Source organism: Zingiber officinale, chromosome 4B, assembly GCF_018446385.1.
Source record: "Zingiber officinale cultivar Zhangliang chromosome 4B, Zo_v1.1, whole genome shotgun sequence".
In the NCBI taxonomy this organism is placed as follows: domain Eukaryota; kingdom Viridiplantae; phylum Streptophyta; class Magnoliopsida; order Zingiberales; family Zingiberaceae; genus Zingiber; species Zingiber officinale.
In genome coordinates, this window is record NC_055993.1 from 78,899,852 (window position 1) to 78,919,659 (window position 19,808).

General features: G+C 42.9%; 1 long non-coding RNA gene and 4 other non-coding genes across 5 annotated transcripts; all 5 read left to right on the forward strand.

Moving 5' to 3' along the window:
* The first annotated feature begins 1,113 nt into the window (after positions 1-1,113).
* Positions 1,114-9,461, forward strand: LOC121975227. Its single transcript, XR_006110290.1, has 4 exons — positions 1,114-1,435; positions 4,487-4,622; positions 4,820-9,100; positions 9,209-9,461. It is a non-coding gene; the product is annotated as an uncharacterized LOC121975227 (long non-coding RNA).
* A 650-nt stretch (positions 9,462-10,111) lies between these two features.
* Positions 10,112-10,214, forward strand: LOC121979032. Its single transcript, XR_006111313.1, has one exon. It is a non-coding gene; the product is annotated as a U6 spliceosomal RNA (small nuclear RNA).
* Positions 10,215-12,073: 1,859 nt separating this feature from the next.
* On the forward strand, positions 12,074-12,144 carry TRNAG-GCC. The gene has a single exon. It is a non-coding gene; the product is annotated as a tRNA-Gly (tRNA).
* Positions 12,145-12,246: 102 nt separating this feature from the next.
* Positions 12,247-12,317, forward strand: TRNAG-GCC. The gene has a single exon. It is a non-coding gene; the product is annotated as a tRNA-Gly (tRNA).
* A 98-nt stretch (positions 12,318-12,415) lies between these two features.
* On the forward strand, positions 12,416-12,486 carry TRNAG-GCC. The gene has a single exon. It is a non-coding gene; the product is annotated as a tRNA-Gly (tRNA).
* The last annotated feature ends 7,322 nt before the right edge of the window (positions 12,487-19,808 follow it).

Genomic DNA, 19,808 nt, shown 5'->3' on the forward strand with positions numbered 1-19,808 from the left:
ATGAGTTGGCGTCCTGCTTCTTCCATCGTCTCTGCTCAGATTCAGGTGTGTTCCCACAGACGACGCCAATTTGATCATGTCTGAGCGCTGAGTCGATGGATACTAGGGACGTGGTGCTCTCCGCTGTCTTCGACTGGTGATGTAGATCTCCGGCGAACCTGCAAAGAAGCCGAGCCGGGAGGGGTTTCCCGGCGACGACCCTCCGACGCTCAAGTCAAGCAGCGAAGAAGAAGAAGAAGAACAAGGCTACGCTACTGTGGCTACAGTGATCAAGATTGCATACCTCCGTCGAATTCTGAGGGTCCTTATATAGGACCCTGGGGAGGCGCGTGCACACTTCCCGATGCGTGCACGCTTTCCCAAACATACCTCGGTAGGGTTGTGTCAGAAAAGCATGTCTGACGCCATTCCACAATCGTCCGAGCATATCCCGGATGTGACGGTGGAAACTTCCTCCGTACGATATTCTGTCCGCTCCGGGCGGCGACCGTGCTGTTTGTTGGCGGCAGGTGTCTCGAGGATGAAGCTACCAGCTGTCCTTTTTGTCTCCTAGCGCTTTCACCTGCTTCCGGCCCGAGCGGACCAGCCGCTCGGTGCTCATGGTCTCCGGGAATGCACCCACCTTAGCCCGGGCGGTGAATCCCTGCTCATGTGCTCGGATGGAATTGCGCCTTATTGTCATGCGGCTCGGCCGAGCGTTCCGCTCGGCCAATAGACTCTACTTGAGTATCGGAAACCTAACCCTTGGTCGGGCTGTCAGGTCCAGGAGACCCCTGGTCGGCTGGATGCTCGGTCGGTCTGCTACTCCGCTCGGCACGACCTTGGGGTTGACCTTCTTGACCATTGACCTCCACGCGTCGTTGACCTCCTGTCAATGAGGATCCCCCGTTCTTACCACCGGATCAAAATATATATATATATATATATATAAAAGCATTAAACTTCAGTGGGAAAATAAAAAAAAATTCTCTGTAAATTTTTCTGTAATTAATTATTTATTTATTTATTAGACGAAGGGATTATATTGTATTTTATTAATTATATCTTCTGAGGGTTTATGTCCGTTACGTAACTCATTTATATATGAATTATAACGATTTGTGATACATATCCGGTTAATCGTAATGTGGAATCTTCCTCCCTCAGGTCATTATTTCAGGAACGAGGTGAAAACTCGACAGTGGCGGCGGCGGTAGGGTGCGCCGGCAGCGTGAACCATGGCGCCTCCTCCTCCCACAACGAAATGAAATGTAGCCAGAAATCACTGTATTAGCAGCAGAAATGGGGCCGAGCGGTCGGCGTACTTCGCCAGGAGAGAGGCGGCGGGGGTACTGCGGCGGGTGCTCCAGGACGACGCCGCCTGCCACGCCACGGCTTCATTAAATCCTTCGTTGACTCTCCCTCTGTGCACGATACTTGTCTGCCAAACCCTCAAGTATACGCCCCTCCGTTCTTTTTCCTTCCGTACATTTGGAGATGTTTTCCTTTTTGTTTCTAGGTTTTGAGTGGTATGTGATACAAATGTGTGGTTGGTTACCTTAAAAAAGGCTTACTGCTGAGCTGTAGTGATCAAATTGATCTGCCTCCTCTGATTAACTGTCATGGGGAGATTAGCTTCACCTAGACAAACTATTCGTTTTTCAGAATCTGAAAAGATTGTCCTATAAGAATGACAATGTAACTGCTATGGGCTATTTGTTTTGGAAACACAAATCCGTAGACTGATAGATTATTTTTGTTTTAGTATATTTTAATTGATTATAGTAGAAAAGTGGAATTTGTTATATGTAAAAAATTTGCCCTCTCAAGCCTCAAGGTGTTTCTTATGATCGGTTCTTCTTTAGTATGTTGTAGTTTTAATAATTAATCTTCTTGATTTCATCATTTACTATATGGTCAAAAGCCTTCTATGCGTCTATGGTGCTTTATTCTTTATCTTCACTGCTCTAGTTGGTATTGAAAGAGTTGTCTTTAGGGCTGTAAACGAGTCTAGCTGAGCCGAACAGTAAGAGGCTCGGGTCGTTATCCCTAAGCTCGAGCTCAGTTCGAGTTGATTCGAGCTTTAGTTCTTAAGCTTGAGCTCGGCTCATAATAAAATTAAATAGCTCGAGTTCGGCTCGAAAAAAGCTCGTTTAAAAATTAAACGAGCTTAGTTCAAGCTTGTTTAAGATAATTAACTATAATAATTAATAATATATTATTATATTTATTATTTATGTGATATTTAATTTTATATACAAACTCGTAATAAAATTAAATAGCTCGAGTTCAGCTTAAGCCCGGCTCGAAAAAAACTCGTTTAAAAATTAAACGAGCTTAGTTCAAGCTTGTTTAAGATAACTAACTATAAGAATTAATAATATATTATTATATTTATTATTTATGTGATATTTAATTATATATATATATATATATATATATATATATATATATATATATATATATATATATGAGCCTTTTAACGAACACGTTTACGAACTTATAAACGAACATGTTTGCAAGTTTACGAACCAAATACTGTTAAGCTAGAGCTCGGCTCGATAATGTTTTCGAGCTCGAAATCAAGTTCGAGCTCTGTTCATTAACTTAATTGAACGAACTCGAATGAACTTTTTTTCGAGCTGAGACCCAAATGGCTCGCGAGCGGCTTAACTTGTTTACACCCCTAGTTGTCTTCAAGTATTATTTGTATATACTTTCTGCTGATTAGTGATTATCATTCTTTTTCCAACTAATTTAACACAAAATACTAAAAAAAATCATCTAAGGAAGTGTTTGACCAACGTTCATTTGTTCGTTGCATGGAATTATGCAAATGTAGAATATGTTCAACAGTATCCATATAGCACTCCATATATCAATGTCAATCTTAACTTTCTGTGGCATGTGTGATATATGGTTTCCCATGTATAATTATGGCGTACAAAATTTAGCACAAGTTCGAATAACATTACTTAACCATTTTAGGGCTCATTTTGTTTACAGTATTATGAAATTTTACTTAAAGTTTTTATTTTTGTTTGTTTGTCCTATCCTATCATATGTTTCCTAATGGACTATGGATACACTCCTACCTTTTAGTACCTCTTAGATTACATCATTGAATTTACATTACCCTTCAACTTTAATAGTCTCCTGTTGCATTACACATCTGGAAGTGTTGCATTAGAGCTCTACTTGGAATTGATTTTTTTTAATCAAGATACTAAGTTGTACTAATATTAGATCCATATTGATACATTTTTAAGTAGTTTATTTTTGCAAAAAGAAAAAAAAGTATTGCAAGTATATGATCTAAAAGTAAGTTAAATCCTTATAATCTGAAACCTATGTGTGCTAGTTTAAAACCTTTTGATGTGATTTGAATGTAGTGTGCATAACAAAATTTTGAAATCCTATTGATGCTTTGTTGACAGGTTTACCAATTATTAAAGATGTTTTAGTTGCAACTCAAATTCTAAATAGCAAGTGGAAGGTGATGGAAATGTACACAGGACATTCTCTAACATATTCATTTGTTCTACCTATCTTTCACTATATTTTAAGTCAAAGTTACATAAATTGCCTTATCAACCTTGTGATGTTGAGTTTATGTTTCCCTTTCCTCTAACAGAAGCAGGCAGAACTGGTATATGTGACTCTCTATGATATATACCAGATTCTTTTAATACTTACTGTACATCATCATCATTATCATTAATTGGATTTTTTTGTTGTTTCTATGTAGATAATTTTGAGTCTTTTCGCCTTACATATTAGGGATGTAAATGAGCCGAACCAAGCCGAACAGTATTAAGCTCGAGCTCGGCTCGTTTAAGTTATATTCAGGCTCGAGTTCTGCTCAAGCTCGAATCGAACTTTTATTACAAGGCTCGAGCTCGGCTCGATTTGGAATTATCAAGCTCGTGAATAGTTCGAGCTCGGTTTGTTATTAGCTCGATTATCATAGTTAACGAGCCTAATTCGTTAAGCGAGCTCGGGCTCGTTTTCGGGCTCATTTTAGAACTCGTTTTTTTGGCTCGTTTTAGAGCTCATTTTTTTGCTTGATTTAAGACTCGTTTTAAGGCTCGTTTTTTGGCTCGTGAGCCTACAAACGAACATATTCGCGAGCTCACGAGCCGAATATCCTTAAGCTCGAGCTCGGCTCGATAAGATAAACGAACGAACTCGAACGAGTTTTTTATCGAACCGAGCTCCGAATAACTCGCGAACCGTTTGGTTCATTTACATCCCTATTACATATTATGCTAAACTGCTGACAGGTCAGATACCTTATGTTTTGTATTTTGTTGTTTTTGTTAATGCAAATTGGTGATGGAATCATTTATGTGATATATTTTACCCAAGTTTCATGCTTTCCCATATTTCATACTTCTATTCTAATTGTTGTAACTTCATAACAAATCACTCTTAAAAATTAATGTTGACATACATACTATGATTTTTGCATCTTTATATATCATTCATTTTATATGTTTTCTTCCAGGAAATAGCAATGACTGGCGCAGTTGAGAAATTTCTTACCCTTCACAAAAATAAGCTAGAATATGATTTGTCAAAGATTTGTGCAAGACAGATAGTCAAGAAGATTGAAGATTTACTCCAAAATAATTGTGCTCCTGGTATTATTTTATTTTTGCTTCTTGTTTGTGAGATGAATTTGGGTATTTGTTTATTGTTCAACCATGATAAACCGCTGGTCAAAAAGAACACTTAAGGAGAGTAGTGGAGTATATAAGTATCTCATGTTAGTTTTAATATGATCAACTAAGTCAAGTTAGGTTATGCATTTTTTGATGCCTTGCATCTGAATGTGCAGGGACTTAAGAATGCAAGAAGTCGAACAGAAGATGCGGCGGACGAGAAAGATGACATGGGAATCGAGTCGACCTGTTTGGTGCATCCAAGGGACGAGAAGTTGCGGAAGAGTATGCCAGTGGAGCGAGAAGGACGCGCGTGACACTTATGAGGGACGAGAAGCCGGAGCAGAAATCTGCTTGAGGAGAAGGTCAGAGTTGGGTTTGGGCGAGCTCAATTCTGAAAGGTCGGAGCATCACCCAAACGATCAGAGCGGACAGTCGGACAAAAAGTCAACTCTAAAGTTGACACTTATCAAGGCACCCGAAGCTAGTCCGGGCACTAGGCAGTTTGGTGCCGAAGAGGCGTCTGTTGCTGTGGATCATCACTGAGGCCATGTCAGCAGAGGTCCGAGCGCCCGGAGAAGGTCCGGGCATCGGTAGTGGATAAATTCTTATCACTTCACCGTTGTATAGCCTTTGTGTGAAGATAGAATTTGGTTCGCTAGGGGCGCCCGGAGAGGGTCTAAGCATCCGGACTGTGCCACGTCAGCAAACAATCACCTCGACCAGTGAGCCTATAAAAGGAGCCCTGGTGCTCTTCATTTGAACATCACTTTCTGTATTCAAGTTATTTCACTCTGTTCTTTAAAGTCTGAGAGTCAACGCCCTGCACGAGGTTTTTCCGCCCCCGACTTGTGTCAAAGAAGTCGATTAGTTGAGCTTTATTTGCCTTGGATTAGCAACCTTTCCGGTTGCAAACCAAGTAAATCGTTTGTATCTTGTACTTATTTTATGCATTTTAGTTTCTTTTTATCAAAGTCGTAAGTTTCAAAAAGGGTATACTTGTTTGTTTAGGAAAATTGACCCTCCTCTTGCCGGTCGCACGGGACCTACATAGTATAACTCTGAAACCTTGCTTACTTTGGCAAATAGGTTAGTGAATGGATGAAAAGAAAGGTGAATTCCATTTTTCTATCCTTCCTACTATTTATGTGGCGGGATAGATTGTAGAGGAAGGAAACTGGGCAGATCAAGCCCCTACTTCATTTCCCTTGTCGCATCCTCTGAAATTGGTTGGAAGAACAGATGGACACATCCTTCTTTTTTGCCCCAAAATGCCTTCTGGTTCTTCATCTCCATCATTCTCATTCCATTCTTTGCCATCTGCTGTCTCACCCGTCACACACAGGAATAATACATGGGCTTTGGTTACCTCATGCTAGCCATACACACTTCGAGTTATTGGCACTCTGGAGAAGATGAAGAGCAAGAAAGGGCTTCCTTCTCTACTGCAGTAGTTCACAGCAGTCCTCTGCAAGTCTGGTTAGTAGTTGGGTTGTGAGGGGCATATAGGTGCTTGCTTTGGTAGAACATGAACCTGCGCATGCTATCAGGTTGAAGGGTGACAGAAGCAAGAGTTATGTGCATGTAAATGTTGACTAAGAAGTTGATATTGTCAAGAGTGTTGGAATACAAGGCCAGCATGCAGATACATTCCTCATTTTTGATCTCGCTGACAAAGGCAACTCGCTCATCTAGCCAAGCCATAATGATGGTGATGTAGATTGAGATGCCATTGGGGACCTTGATGAAACCAGACACTTCAGCCACTGACAGCTGAGACAGTGGTCATGAAGTCAATGAGCCTCTCCCAGTCTCACAATGAGGTCTTGTTCAAGATCGCTGCAGTCTGAGTTGTGAAGAAGAGATCCAAAGCAAAGGGATGATTAGTGGTAGGCTAATTTGGTGATCAATTTAGAATTAGTTAAATATAAATTGTAGCAATTAAATAGTTAATTGAATTAAATTTTGTGATTTTATTATTGGACAAAACAATATGTTGCCGGAGATTTTGGGAATTAGCTGAATTTAAATACACAAAATTAAATTTAACTTATCTGTCGAGATGACATGAGCAGATAATCTCACGTTGCCAGCAGGGGTTGTTTCTATCAAGTGCTAAACGCAGATGAGTGACCGACCAGGCGAGCGAGCAGTCGGACGGGCGAGTCGCAGACCAAGTGATCGGCCGGCAGAGCGAGTAAGTGAACAATCGGCTGAGCGAGATGCGGTCGAACGGGCGTGCGACTGAACGAATGTAGAGGTCGAGTGAGCTGCGGCCGGACGGGCGAGTAGCCGAGCAAAGAAGAGGACAGGTGAGCGAACGACCGAGCGAATGAGCGAATGGCTGAGCGGACCAAGAGTCTAAGCAGGTTTGTGACCGGACGAGTGAGCAGCCAAGCGAGCGGCCGAGCAGACCGAGCAAGCGAACTGAGCGACCGGACGGGCGTGCAGTCGACTGGACGAAAATGCTGATCGAGTTAGCGGCTGAGCGAACGCAGAGGCCGACCGAGTTAGCATTCGAGCAAACGCAAAGTTCGAGCGGGCGAATGGACTGATGCATGCAAGGGTCGCAGTTTCTTGAAACAAATTCACCTCACCTCCGACTGTACTTCGAGATTTCCTCGGGTCATCTGTTTCCCAGAATACAGCAGTGAACCCTGATTCCCATCAAACACTAATAGTCATGGCGAACTAAGAGGTACCCGACTGCTATCACGGACACTCAGCCGAGCAAGAGATGCACGACAGAGGAGAAGGGGAACATAGGTAGAGAGCTTCAATTTTTTGAGCGTGTAACCTTTTGCCTGTGGACGCAGTCTCCTTATATAGGAGCTAAAACCAATGGACAACGTTAATGATTGTTTAATGATCATTGTTCGCCAGCTGTGAAATGCCAACGTTTCACTCGGCTGCATTAATTTTTAATTTAATGCATCCGTTACTATACCCTTAAATAAGCAGAAAAAAATTTATGTGGTAAAATGTTGGTTATTCCACTTGGGTAAATTTTATCCAGACTGGTCCGACATTTGGTGTGCTCACACACGAGTCAATATGATTCAGTGCAATCCAGACCCTGGATTTGTACTACTTGTGCACCCATGCGTGAGAGAGATTCTCCCCATGCATTTGTTCACATCATCAATGCATGTGAATCAATATAAACCAAATAATATGCCTTGAAACTTCAATGTAGGACTAACGTCTTATTCACAATGGAACTTCATGCTTTTTCCATCTCTTCTTCATTTACATATATCCAACATAATTATGTTGTATAATCAACATATGTTAAAGCATGAATTTGGATGGGCTTTGCTTAATTTAGTCCTTTACCACTTATAATTTTTTTTTTTTCATTAAATTGGTTTTTTAGTAATTGAATTAGAAACAAATTAATTCATCTTTTTCTTTAATGTGAGTCAACATGAATTCATATATATTTGCGTCGAGTGTCAACACAACACAATAGCCATTGGCGCAAGCGACACGAGAGATTACAGTGTTGATCATCGGAATTAGGAATGCCTAATATGGTACGAGATTTCAAGCTTTGGCGCACACACATAACGAATATTATACTATATATCTTATCTGATGCGAGTAGCTAACACAGGTTTGAATCTAGTTGTCCACAATCTTATTTTACATTTAACTTTTTATGTTTTTGCATATGAATGGGTGTATTTGCATTTGAGTTTAGTGTCACATAGAGGGTTGTGCCTAATGTATGGAGGGAAAATGAAGTCTGATTTTTAGAGGCTCCATCTAGTTGTAATGCTAACAAAAGATGAGAGGATTCAACTACTAATCTTACGGTCTCTTCAAGTTTCCTAGTTGTGCTTTAATTCTATTACTCGTGCACACTAAGAATCATATGAATTAGTATATTAGACAAAGAGTTTTTATATCCAAGATAGATCATCTCATAGATTGATGATGGAACAGCGTCAGTCATACATTATCAATGACTCAGAGCTGGCTTTACTAGTGAGACATGACTTTCCTCCTAACAAATTTCGTGTCTATTTGCACATTTATCATGTGATTTCCTTTCGTTTAACTAAAATATATGGTCATCGGTTAAGAAAAAAACTTTAGCATACCATTTATTTGAAAGGGTAAAATAAAAAAGAGAGGGTGGATTAAAAAAAAAAGAGTAGATTTGTAAGCTTATCAGCATTGCTGATGTAGTTCTTTCCTGAACCTATATACTGGTTATGGCCACTGGTAGTTTCTTGTTCCAGTACCATTTTCTTTCAGGTTGGTTGAGAGATGACTTTTTTTTTAACAGTTCCTGCAGTTGAAAGAGTAGTATGCAACACATGCTCAGTTTACCAAACAGAGAATGAAGATGTGATTAAAATCAGTCCTCCCTTTTGCAAAGTCGCTCAACTTTGAATCGGTGTCTCCTTTCCCACAGTGGCCTCACCGCGGTCTGCCCAACTTTGATGGTGGTGAGTATAGTGCAGTACTCACACAACGTTTCTCATTTGCTAGTTTCGAGAAACTAGTTCAAATTATGTTTTACTCACAATACTAACCTTGCCTTTTCCTATTCTCAGCTGAGCACTTGTTAAGGACTGATCCAAAAGAAGATACACAAGGATTCTTTACTGCATTGTTTGTCAAGAAATCTGGGAAAACAAACAGAGGGAACAGGCTATCTTCAGCCAACAAGCTTACGAGACAGAATAAATACATGCCTTATTCCTTTTGTAAACTATCGGCATTTTGGTTCCATAAACGATTGACGAAGCAAGAATCTAAGAAAATAAAGCATCGAATGGTAGTTGGACTACCATGCTCAAATCCTGAAGGCCAATGTTCTTAGTGGTCATATTAATTTCTTACCAAAATCTACATGTTCCATAAGTTAAAAAAAAAAACATTTCTCAATGACTCTCAGACAAATTCTACATATTCCATAAAAAAATTCTTATCTTTAGCTGCTGTGAAACAAAATTGCGATGAAAATTAATTCAAAATTTTCTAAAATAAACATCTCCCATGCTTGACAGCAAATGATACACTTTTGGCTTTAACAAATCTGGCGTATACTAAAAAATTCATGACCAATGGATCATAGAAAATTAATTCTGTGTCAGAGAACTCACCGTCAGGAAACCATTAGTTGATGACGTGTCAGTTTTACAAATCAACCACTTGTACAGATCATCTGCCAAGTGGACAAGAAAATTGACTATTAGTCCTCTGTTGTTCCCGGTGTCTCTCTTCGTCTGTCTTCTCCCGTTCTCCGTCTTTTGCGACTCGTTCTTGTTTCGTTTTCTTCTTTTCAAATAAATCTTGTGATTTTCGCTTCTTCTCGCATGTTTCGTCGAGGCTGGGAACTGGTGCTACTTCAATATCCAAAGAGGGCGAAGTGTCTAATGTTCATTTTTTAGTCCCGCATCGTCAGTTACATATAGATTTTGACACACTTAGAGATTTGTCGCGAAGCTAGAGACGTCTCTTCGGAGACATCCGATAAAATTGGAACGATACAGAGAAGATTAGCATGGCCCCTGCGCAAGGATGACACGCATAAATCGAGAAATGGTCCAAATTTTTTTTTTCCATCAAGTAATCGGTTCTTCCAGCTTCTGTTCATCGGTGTTTTTGTCATTTCCTTTTTGCAAAATCTTCTTTTTCTTTTTCACACTTCTGCATTATGATTTTTTTCTGTAATGTCTTTTTTTTGTTCTTTCATAGTCGTTATTGATCTTTCGTTGATCTATGTTTTCCTTTTTTCCCTCAAAAGGTGTAAACCCTAAGCCGTAGCTTTAACTCTAATTCCCAGAATTTTTTTTTTCTCTTTAGATGTTTTATTGTTTCTATTTAATTTTCATGATATGCTCTTGTGATTCTTTTTCTTTGCCCTTTTTTTTATTTTGTTTTAGAGCAGCAAAGTCTAATTGGAATATGGAAGGAGTGGATTGTGTGCTTAAGGATCATATTACTTTTCTCAAATCTGGAGCATGTAACAGTTCAAAAACAATTCTTTGTTGACGTTCAGTAGCAATCTTATTGGATGCTTTGCATGGCCATGGGAATGAGACAACTTTGAAGTGCACAGCCTGTGACCCGGATAAGCAGAACACTATTGAGGTATGTTGAACAGATTATTTACTCGCAAAGAGTATTTATTATATTCACTTTATTTGCTTCCAACATTTTTCTTATGGATGATTGTTGAAGCTGGTGATCGTTTGTCGTTCATTTGAAATAGGAACTACAAACACAAGATATTAGAAGATGAATTTTCATTAGGAGATTGAAAATTTGGTTTCAGTACTATGGGGCATGACTATTATGTTTACTTGTCATGCTAGAAAAAATTGTTTTGCTTAGTTCATGTCCTTTATATTTAGGCATATTGCTAAGAAATGATATAAGAAAAAGAAATTTCCATGTGAATCTATTTATTACCATTTCATCCAGTAACATTAACATTGATTGCTCATCTACTTCAATTTTGTGCACCTTTGATGTTCGAGGTTGTCTAATCAAGGCTTACCGGTTGCCACTAATACTGGGTGGATTCTTCTATTAAGCTGCAATTAGCAAGTTGATCTTTATTATCATGATTATGAGGGTTGGCATCATGTGATGTGCCTATAATAACCTTTCTGAAGCTTTTCTATGTTGATTTTATAATCAATAGTTGGAACATAACTTTATGGGTTAGATTGAATGTTAATAATGTCCATATGTGCGAGTCTAAAAACATAGAACAAACAAACTAGGACTTAAGTATTTGTTAGCAGGTTTAATAAATCCCAATGACGCAGGCCTAGGTAGCCGATCAAAAGCATCAACATCAGTTTTTTGGTTTATTGGAATGCTGATGTGAAGTTCTCTTGTTTAGTCAATGTGCATGTTCTATCTCGGTTAGTTAGAGGGTTGGCATCATGCATGTTCTGTACCTATTAATAAACTTTGTAGAGTTCTCCCTGATTTGATTTATGACCTATGGCAAAGATATTGTTAATGGTGTTCCCACTTGTAATTCTAGAAACTTAGAACAAACTAGGGTTTAAGAAGCTGATAGCAAATTCAAGAGACCCCCAATAACAGATGCATATGTAGGGAATGTGAAGGCATCACGACCAAATTTTGTTTTATTGGAACTTCTCTTGTTAGTCAATGACCATGTTTTCTGTTGCATCATTTACTAGTCGTTTATGAGGATGTTTTTTATTTCAAGTACAACTAACTGTAGGCGGTTCTGGAATTGGCGCACATGTACACGAGCATGCAGTCAAGATGAGCTAAACCACCAGTTTAGCTGTTTAGGTCACAATTGTTTGTTATGACTCTGTCGCCAAAAGTATCTCAGTTTTCATGGTCTAACTGTACAGTTGGGAAGGCTTATAGTCATGAATTGTGTATTCCTATAAGTTAATATTATTTACACTGGTAGCATCGCAGCACCAGTGGTCTAGTGGTAGAATAGTACCCTGCCACGGTACAGACCCGGGTTCGATTCCCGGCTGGTGCACACTCTCTTTTTTTATCATGTATTTTTAAATTCTGTCGTCATTGTAGATGGTCAAATATTAATTTTACTACAGATAATATTATTTACGCCGTTAGTATCACAGCACCAGTGGTCTAGTGGTAGAATAGTACCCTGCCACGGTACAGACCCGGGTTCGATTCCCGGCTGGTGCACATTTTATTTTTATCGTGTATTTTAAAATTTTGCAGTCATTGTAAATGGTCAAAAAGTAATTTTACTACAAGAAAATATTATTTACGGCAATAGCATCGCACCAGTGGTCTAGTGGTAGAATAGTACCCTGCCACGGTACAGACCCGGGTTCGATTCCCGGCTGGTGCATTTTTCTTTTTCCATGTATTTTAAAATTTTGCAGTCGTTGAAAATGATCAAAGATTACTTTTTTGCTTGTTGATAAAAGAAAATAGTCAATTAAATAAGCTCTGAATATATATTATTTTGAAATGTTATTCTTAATCCCAAGTGTAACGTAGAAGTCTGATTCTCATAAACTTAGAATTTACCTTATGCATATGGCAGGTAATACCTATATTTATCTCTTTTTATATTTATATTTATCTCTTTTCATATTTATGAGACTGATCATATAAAAGAATTATTAAGATAATAAATCTATTTTTTTTAATTATTCTTAACTTAATCTATTCTTTTTTTCGCTACTAAGGAATATTATATTTATGGACCGTCCGTCACTAGTAATTTTTATGAGCTGGATCATTCATCCCAATTAATCATGGAAAATAATTTTATAATTTCATTCATTTGATGAAAATATCTAATTGGGCAGAGCCATAATAATTCTAATTAGTCTCATTGATTATCTCTGGGGTGACCGATCCAGTCCCACCAAAGTTTCCCATCGGCCACCAGGAGAAATCGGGAAGCGCATGCGGCGGCCAACCCAGAAGTCTAATATCCTTTGATTACGCCCCCTATTTGGAGGAAAAATTCCTGCAAATACGTCGTAACTGAGGTTCGAACCGTGAGTGCCTGGGAGACAACCTGAATGTCCTATCACGACATCATGATTTCGGGGATTCAAATAAAGTGGTTGAACCGAGATTTGAACAGGGGAGATGAGGGATTTTAGTCCTAAATTTGATTCCAAAATAATTCATCAACGATGGAATCTCTTTTCTATCGCTACTTAGTGATCCGTCGTTAGTTAGCCATAAAAGAAGTTAGCCATAAAAGTTAACTTCCGTCGTTAATTAGGGAAAGATTTTAACTTCCGTTTTAATTCTATTACTAAATGGAGTATTTTCTTATATATTTAAAATTAATTCCTTCTCTCTTATACGTGGAATGCTAACTTTATAATAATGTTTATTTTTAATATTCTAATAACTAATAATGGTTTTAAATGCATCGATACTCTACTCTACCTTCTTAACTAGAAATTTCATATTTAGAACTTAGCTAATGTTTGATTCTTTCTTGACATTAAACTTCTTCTTCAATCAAAAATAAATATGTTTAAACTTCTTTAACGCGATAAAATTGTTGTTATAAGTCCTATCTCTATACTAATTGTCCTATGTAGCTTCTCTTGGTCTTCATTTACTACTATTATGAATGACTTTCAAACCTATTGGAGTATTATTGAAAACATAAAATATGTCAAAAATCATAAAATCTGATATTGTTGCTTTCAATCATGATAGTAAAAAGGTGATAACAGCTATGCCAAATGCTCCTCATAACTTGTCATTAGGTTATATGAGAGAAAATAAATTACAGATGACTACAAATTCGAGTAGTGATCAGTGCATGAGGAAGGATGAGAACTTGATTACTAGTCAAAAATTAACCCCTAAATTTTATGATGACAACATCCCATGTATTAGCCAACTGTCTATCCCAAGGAAATTGATCCTGTCTGAGCGCTGAGTCGACGGACGCTGGGGACGTGGCGCTTTCCGTCGTCTTTCGGTGTCGAGGTGGACCTCCGGCGAACATGCAAAGAAGTCGAGCCAGGAGGGGTTCCCCGGTGACGACCCTCCGATGCTCAAGTCAGGCAACGAAGAAGCAGAGTAACGTTACTGTGGCTACAGTGATCAAGATTGCATACATTCGTCGAAGTCTGGGGGTCCTTATATAGAACCCCGGGGAGGCGCGGACACGCTTCTCGATGTGTGCACGCTTCCCCAAACATACCTTAGTAGGGTTATGTCGGAAAAGCATGCCTGACGCCATTCCGCAATCGTCTGAGCATATCCCAGATGTGACGGTGGAAACTTCCACCGTAAGATACTCTGTCCGCTCCGGCCGCCGACCATGCTGTTTGTCGGCGACAGATGTCTCGAGGACGAAGCTACCAGCTGTCTTTTTTTGTCTCCTAGCGCTCTTATCTGTTCCCGGGCTAAGCGGAACAACCGCTCGGCGCTCATGTCCTCCAGGAAGCCCTATTCACGTGCTCGGCTGGGATTGCGGATTACTGTCCTGCAGCTCGGCCGAGCTGCAAGGCCGCTCGGCTTAAAGACTCTTTTACCTTGAGCATCGGAAACCCGCTCCATGGTCGGGTTGTCTTTCGTTCGGCCACCTGGGGGACCCGGGCCGGGTGCCTGGTCAGCCGGATGTCCGGGGATGGTCCGCCAGTCCGCTCGGCATGACCTTGGTGTTGACCCTCTTGACCCTTGACCTCCACGTGTCGTTGACCCCCCGTTATCGAGGGTCCCTCATCCTTATTACCGGATCACATGCCTCCCTCTCAAGTCTAGTCGAAGGAGGCGTTAAGTCCGACTGACTGGACTATGAGTCTAGCCAATCGACAGCCGACCCGCCAATACTGAAAGTACGAAAGTATACCTCCGCTCGGCCCCTATGAGGTCGAATATAGCCGGTCGGCTAGTTGCCGAGGGCTGCCCCAATGGCTGGTGATGATGTCCTCGGGATCTTCTCGGAATGCGTGCAAATCTCCACCATTATGGTTGAGCACGCAGGTTCTGCCTCGTGATGGGGATCATTAAATGCCTTCCTTTGACCGAGTGCCATGTGGCGCGGCTGACGTCTTCGTACGACCGCCACCTTACGCTTGATGTGACGTCCGTCGGTTTGAAATGGACGGCACGATGTGGGCCTAGGTTCCTGTGACCTGAATCTGATGGCTCAGGACGATTGGGCATACCCCTATAAAGTCTTCGCACTTCTCCTTCGCCGCACCTTCGCCCTCGCGTCCAGAAGCCTCCTCCTGCTCAGTGCCCCCGCGACCCTGCTCCTCGGCATTCCGGCGATCCCTTGCCTTCTTCCTTCTCTTCTCATCTTCTCTGTAAGGTTCTTTGTCTTTCCCTCTTTCTTTCTGTGTTTTCTTTGCGTTCTTTGCCGAATTCTCGTCTTTTGGTTACTGTTCCGTTCATCTCCCTCAAGCCTTTGCGTTTTCTCCCAATTTCCGCCTTCTCCACTGTTGTTCAGGAGATGGCAAGTTCTTCTCAGCCCGCGGACCTCGCTCTCAGCCCATGGTATACCACCATGGAGTCGCGGTTCGATCGGCGCGATGCCGAGAGCCTGATTAATGCTTTCGACATCCCCTCTGATTTCGAATTGATCTTACCTTCTCCTTCCTCTCGGCCACATAACCCTCCGCGTGACACTATCTGTTTTTTCCGCGAACAGTTTACAGTCGGTTTGCAGTTTCCTCTCCACCCCTTCATCGTTGAAATTTGTAACTTCTTTGGCATTCCGCTCGCCCAGTTGGTTCCCAACACTTTTCGCCTTCTGTGCGGAGTTGTGGTATTATTTAAGATATACAACATTCCCCTCCGCCTGGAAGTCTTCTATTATTTCTACTATCCTAATCAATCCGAACCAGAGACTTATCTGTTTCAGGCTCGGCCCGGCTTAGTCTTTTTTGATAAACTTCTCTCTTCCAACAAACATTGGAAAGAAAACTTCTTTTTTCTTCGTATGCCCGGGCGGCTCCCTTTCCGCACTAAATGGCAGGTCGGACCACCAACCTCTCCCAAGCTGAAGAAGTTTAAGACCCGACCGGACTATCTTCAAGCAGCGAATCTGCTAGCCGGTCTGAAGCTCGACATCAACAAGTTTCTACCTGAAGGAGTGATGTATATATTCGGTTTGAGTCCGAGCCGGACCCCGCTTCCGAGCAGCTTTGGTAAGTACTTCACTTGTACATTTGCCTTGAGTTCTAACTATTTCTTTCTCCTTTCCTTGCAGCAAACATCGTAATGGAGTCGGTGTTGTTCGGGATTTTGAAAAAGAAAGCGGCCGCGCTCGAAGCGACAGCGGCCAAGGAAATGGAGCAATTGGGCATTGCTCCGGTCGGCTCTCACGAGGACGAGAGTGAAGCGCAGGCAGGGGAGTCGGCCGCTCAGGCTTCGCCTATGGATGCGGCTGGCGGTGCAACTTCTAGCAAGGAACCGACCGTTCGGGAGGAAGACTCCGATCCGGAGGACGAACTCCCGCTCGACAGGAAAAGACGGCGAGTTGTGAAGCCTCTCCGTTCGGCAACCTCCGCAGTGCAAGCGTCCGAGCGGACGGGCACCGCCTCTCAACGCGACAAAGCACCATCGGTCGAGGCGCTCTCCTCCGACCGGACTCCCTCTCAGCTGGATGCGCATACGGCCCCCATTGAAGCGGTGTCGGTTACCTCCCTTCCTCCTGCACCACGCCGAGTCCTCCGCTCGGGCATTTTGTCCACAATGTCCAGCCCGACCTCTGATCCTTTGGCGTCCGCTCAGACGACTCCGGGTCGGCGCCACACTATTAGGGTCACCCTGCACCTCCCTACTGAGGCGTTTATGGCTGAGTCCGATCGGCCGACAGCTCCCGAACATATGATCACTATGAAGGGGCCCCTTGCTGAGATGTGGGCGGACGCCCGGGCCCGTGTGGCCATGATACCACTCGACAAGCTGGCTGACAGTCACATGCAGCAGTCCACAAGGGTAAGCATTATTTCCTCTTCTTTATGTAGCCTTCCCGATCGGCCTTTTAACCTTTCTGTGTACATCAGCGATGGGTGGAAAACATTGCTATCGCCAACCGCTTGGCAATGGTGGAGGAGGAGCTGAAAAGGCTGAGGAGTCAGGGGCGGCCCCCGAGGCCCTTCTTACGCCGAGCTGCAGAAGGAGCTCGCCAAAACTAAGGATCTGTTAGAGGCCGAGAGGAAGAAGACGACCGACCAGGCATACATGTTGGACCATCTTGACAAGCAAGTCAAAACCTTTGACCGCAAGATTGACCTCGCCACCACTCGGAAGAACACCGCTATCGTGGACCTGGATAAAAAGAATGTGGAAGCCTGAGCTCTGGAGCAGCGTGTGAATGAGCTAGCCGAGCTGCTAGAAGGAGAGCAGAAAGGCCGCTCGGAGGAGGTGACCAAACTCAAGGACGATTTGAAGGCCTTGCAGGAGGCTCTTCATGCTTCTCGTGCCGCCTTCAAGGAGTACCAAGAGGTGGAGCCAGGCCGCGTCGTCGCCTTGAGGCAAAACTACATCCGCTCGACGGAGTTTGTGGAGAAGGTTTGCGACCGGCTGGTCATCGCCTTCGAGTTGGCCATCACCGCTACTACGAACTATCTGAAGTCCAAGGGCCAGCTCCCCGACTCCGTGGTCATCCCTGCTACAAAGCATGCGACGCTTCTCACTACCATCCCGAAACATATTTTCAACTACCTTGAATGAAGTATTTTCTGTAATTCTACCGATCGGCTAGACTTTAATGTTAATGAGTGGCCTTTGTAACTTTACCCCCGGTCGGCGGACTTTTAAAAGTAATTTTTAAATGAATGCCAACTTTTGCTGCGTTAGCCTTTCATTCTGGGTGTTCCTTGTAACTGTACCGACCGGTCTCTCAACCTTTTTCCCGCAGAGAATTTTTTAACTTCGCCGATCGGTCAAACAACCTCCCACTCTGCCTGGGACTTCTGAGTTTGTTGCTGGGGTGTTTTAATTTACTGCATCGATTGATCCAATGACCTTCCACTATACCTGGGACTTTTATGAGCTTTTCGCTGTAGTGTTTTTCTTTACTACGCCGATCGGTCAAACAACTGTCCGTTTTACATGGACTTTCTGCTAGTGTCTCGCTGAAGTGCTTCAACGCGACGCTACCTCGTCTGGGGGGTTTATAGTGTTGGTGCAACCTTAGGTCAAGGTTGACTTGGTTGACCCGACTCGAGTTGACCTGACTCGAGTTGTATTTTGATGTTTGACGAGAATAGAAAAGTTGTATCTTGATGTTTGACAAGAATACAAACTTGGGAGATTGTGGGTGCAACCTTCGGTCAAGGTTGACCTGGTTGACCCGACTTGAGTTGACTTGATTCGGTAAAGTCCAAGTATGGAGACTTGGCACGGGAAAAGTCCAAGTATGGAGACTTGGCACGGAAAAGTCCAAGCAGGGAGCTTGGCACGGGGAAAGGTCCAAGCAGGGAGCTTGGCACGGGAAAAGTCCAAGTATGGAGACTTGGCACGGAGAAAAGTCCAAGTATGGAGACTTGGCACGGAAAAGTCCAAGCAGGGAGCTTGGCACGGGGAAAGGTCCAAGCAGGGAGCTTGGCACGGGAAATCGGAGGGCTCGGCGTTCTCGACTAGGTCGAGAGGCTCGGGAGCCTCGAGGACGACGAAGTCGGAGAGGGCTCGGTAGCTCGTTCTCCTGACTAGGTCGAGAGGAGACTTGGCACGGAAAAGTCCAAGCAGGGAGCTTGGCACGGGAAAAGTCCAAGCAGGGAGCTGGGCACGGAGAAAAGTCCAAGTATGGAAGCTTGGCATGGGAGGTCAGAGAGGGCTCGGTAGCTCGTTCTCTGGACTGGATGGAGTCGGAGAGGGCTCGGTAGCTCGTTCTCCGGACTAGGTCAGAGAGGGCTTGATAGCTCGTTCTCCGGACCGGATGGAGTCAGAGCTGTGACTAGGTCAGAGAGGGCTCGGTAGCTCGTTCTCTATACCGGACGTGGAAGTCGGAGAGGGCTCGGTAGCTCGTTCTCCGGACTAGGTCAGAGAGGGCTCGGTAGCTCGTTCTCTAGATCAGGAATGATTTAGGATTAAGGCTAGGAAATTGGATCGGTCTACTGACCGATCCAATGATACACTGGGTCATCTGAATGATCTGGTGACCGATCAGTAACCAAACAATTGGGAGAAGGAATGGCCTGATCGGTCCACAGACCGATCAGGGCTCTGGCAACCAACTCTCTGTGAGAGTTGGGATCGGTCTGGGGACCGATCAGACTAATCGGTCCACGATCGAGATCGCAACAACTCTCTGTGAGTAGGGATCGGGATCGGCGGGACCGATCAGCCTTTAGGGCCCGATCGGTCCGACGATCAGAGCCATCCTGGATCGATCAGGGTGGAGCCTGATCGGTCCAGGTCTAGCCGTTGAGACACAACGACTAGATTTCTTCTTTCTTCTTCTTCGCAGGTTCATATAGATCAAGGGCCTCTACAGTAGAGTAGACTTCTAGTTCTTGCTCTTCCTCCTTACTGCGATTTGAGCTTTGCTGAGCTCCTCTTTGCTGAAGCTTCGTGTGAGCTTCCCTCGACTGGTTGATCAGCTGCTGTTGGCATCATCCGTGAAGTTGCTGCTTCATCAACGGACTCCAGTCGACGAGAAGAAGGCAAGCAAACTTGGTAGAGTGTATTTACATTCATATTATCCATTGTTTCTTGTTTTATTTCTTGTAC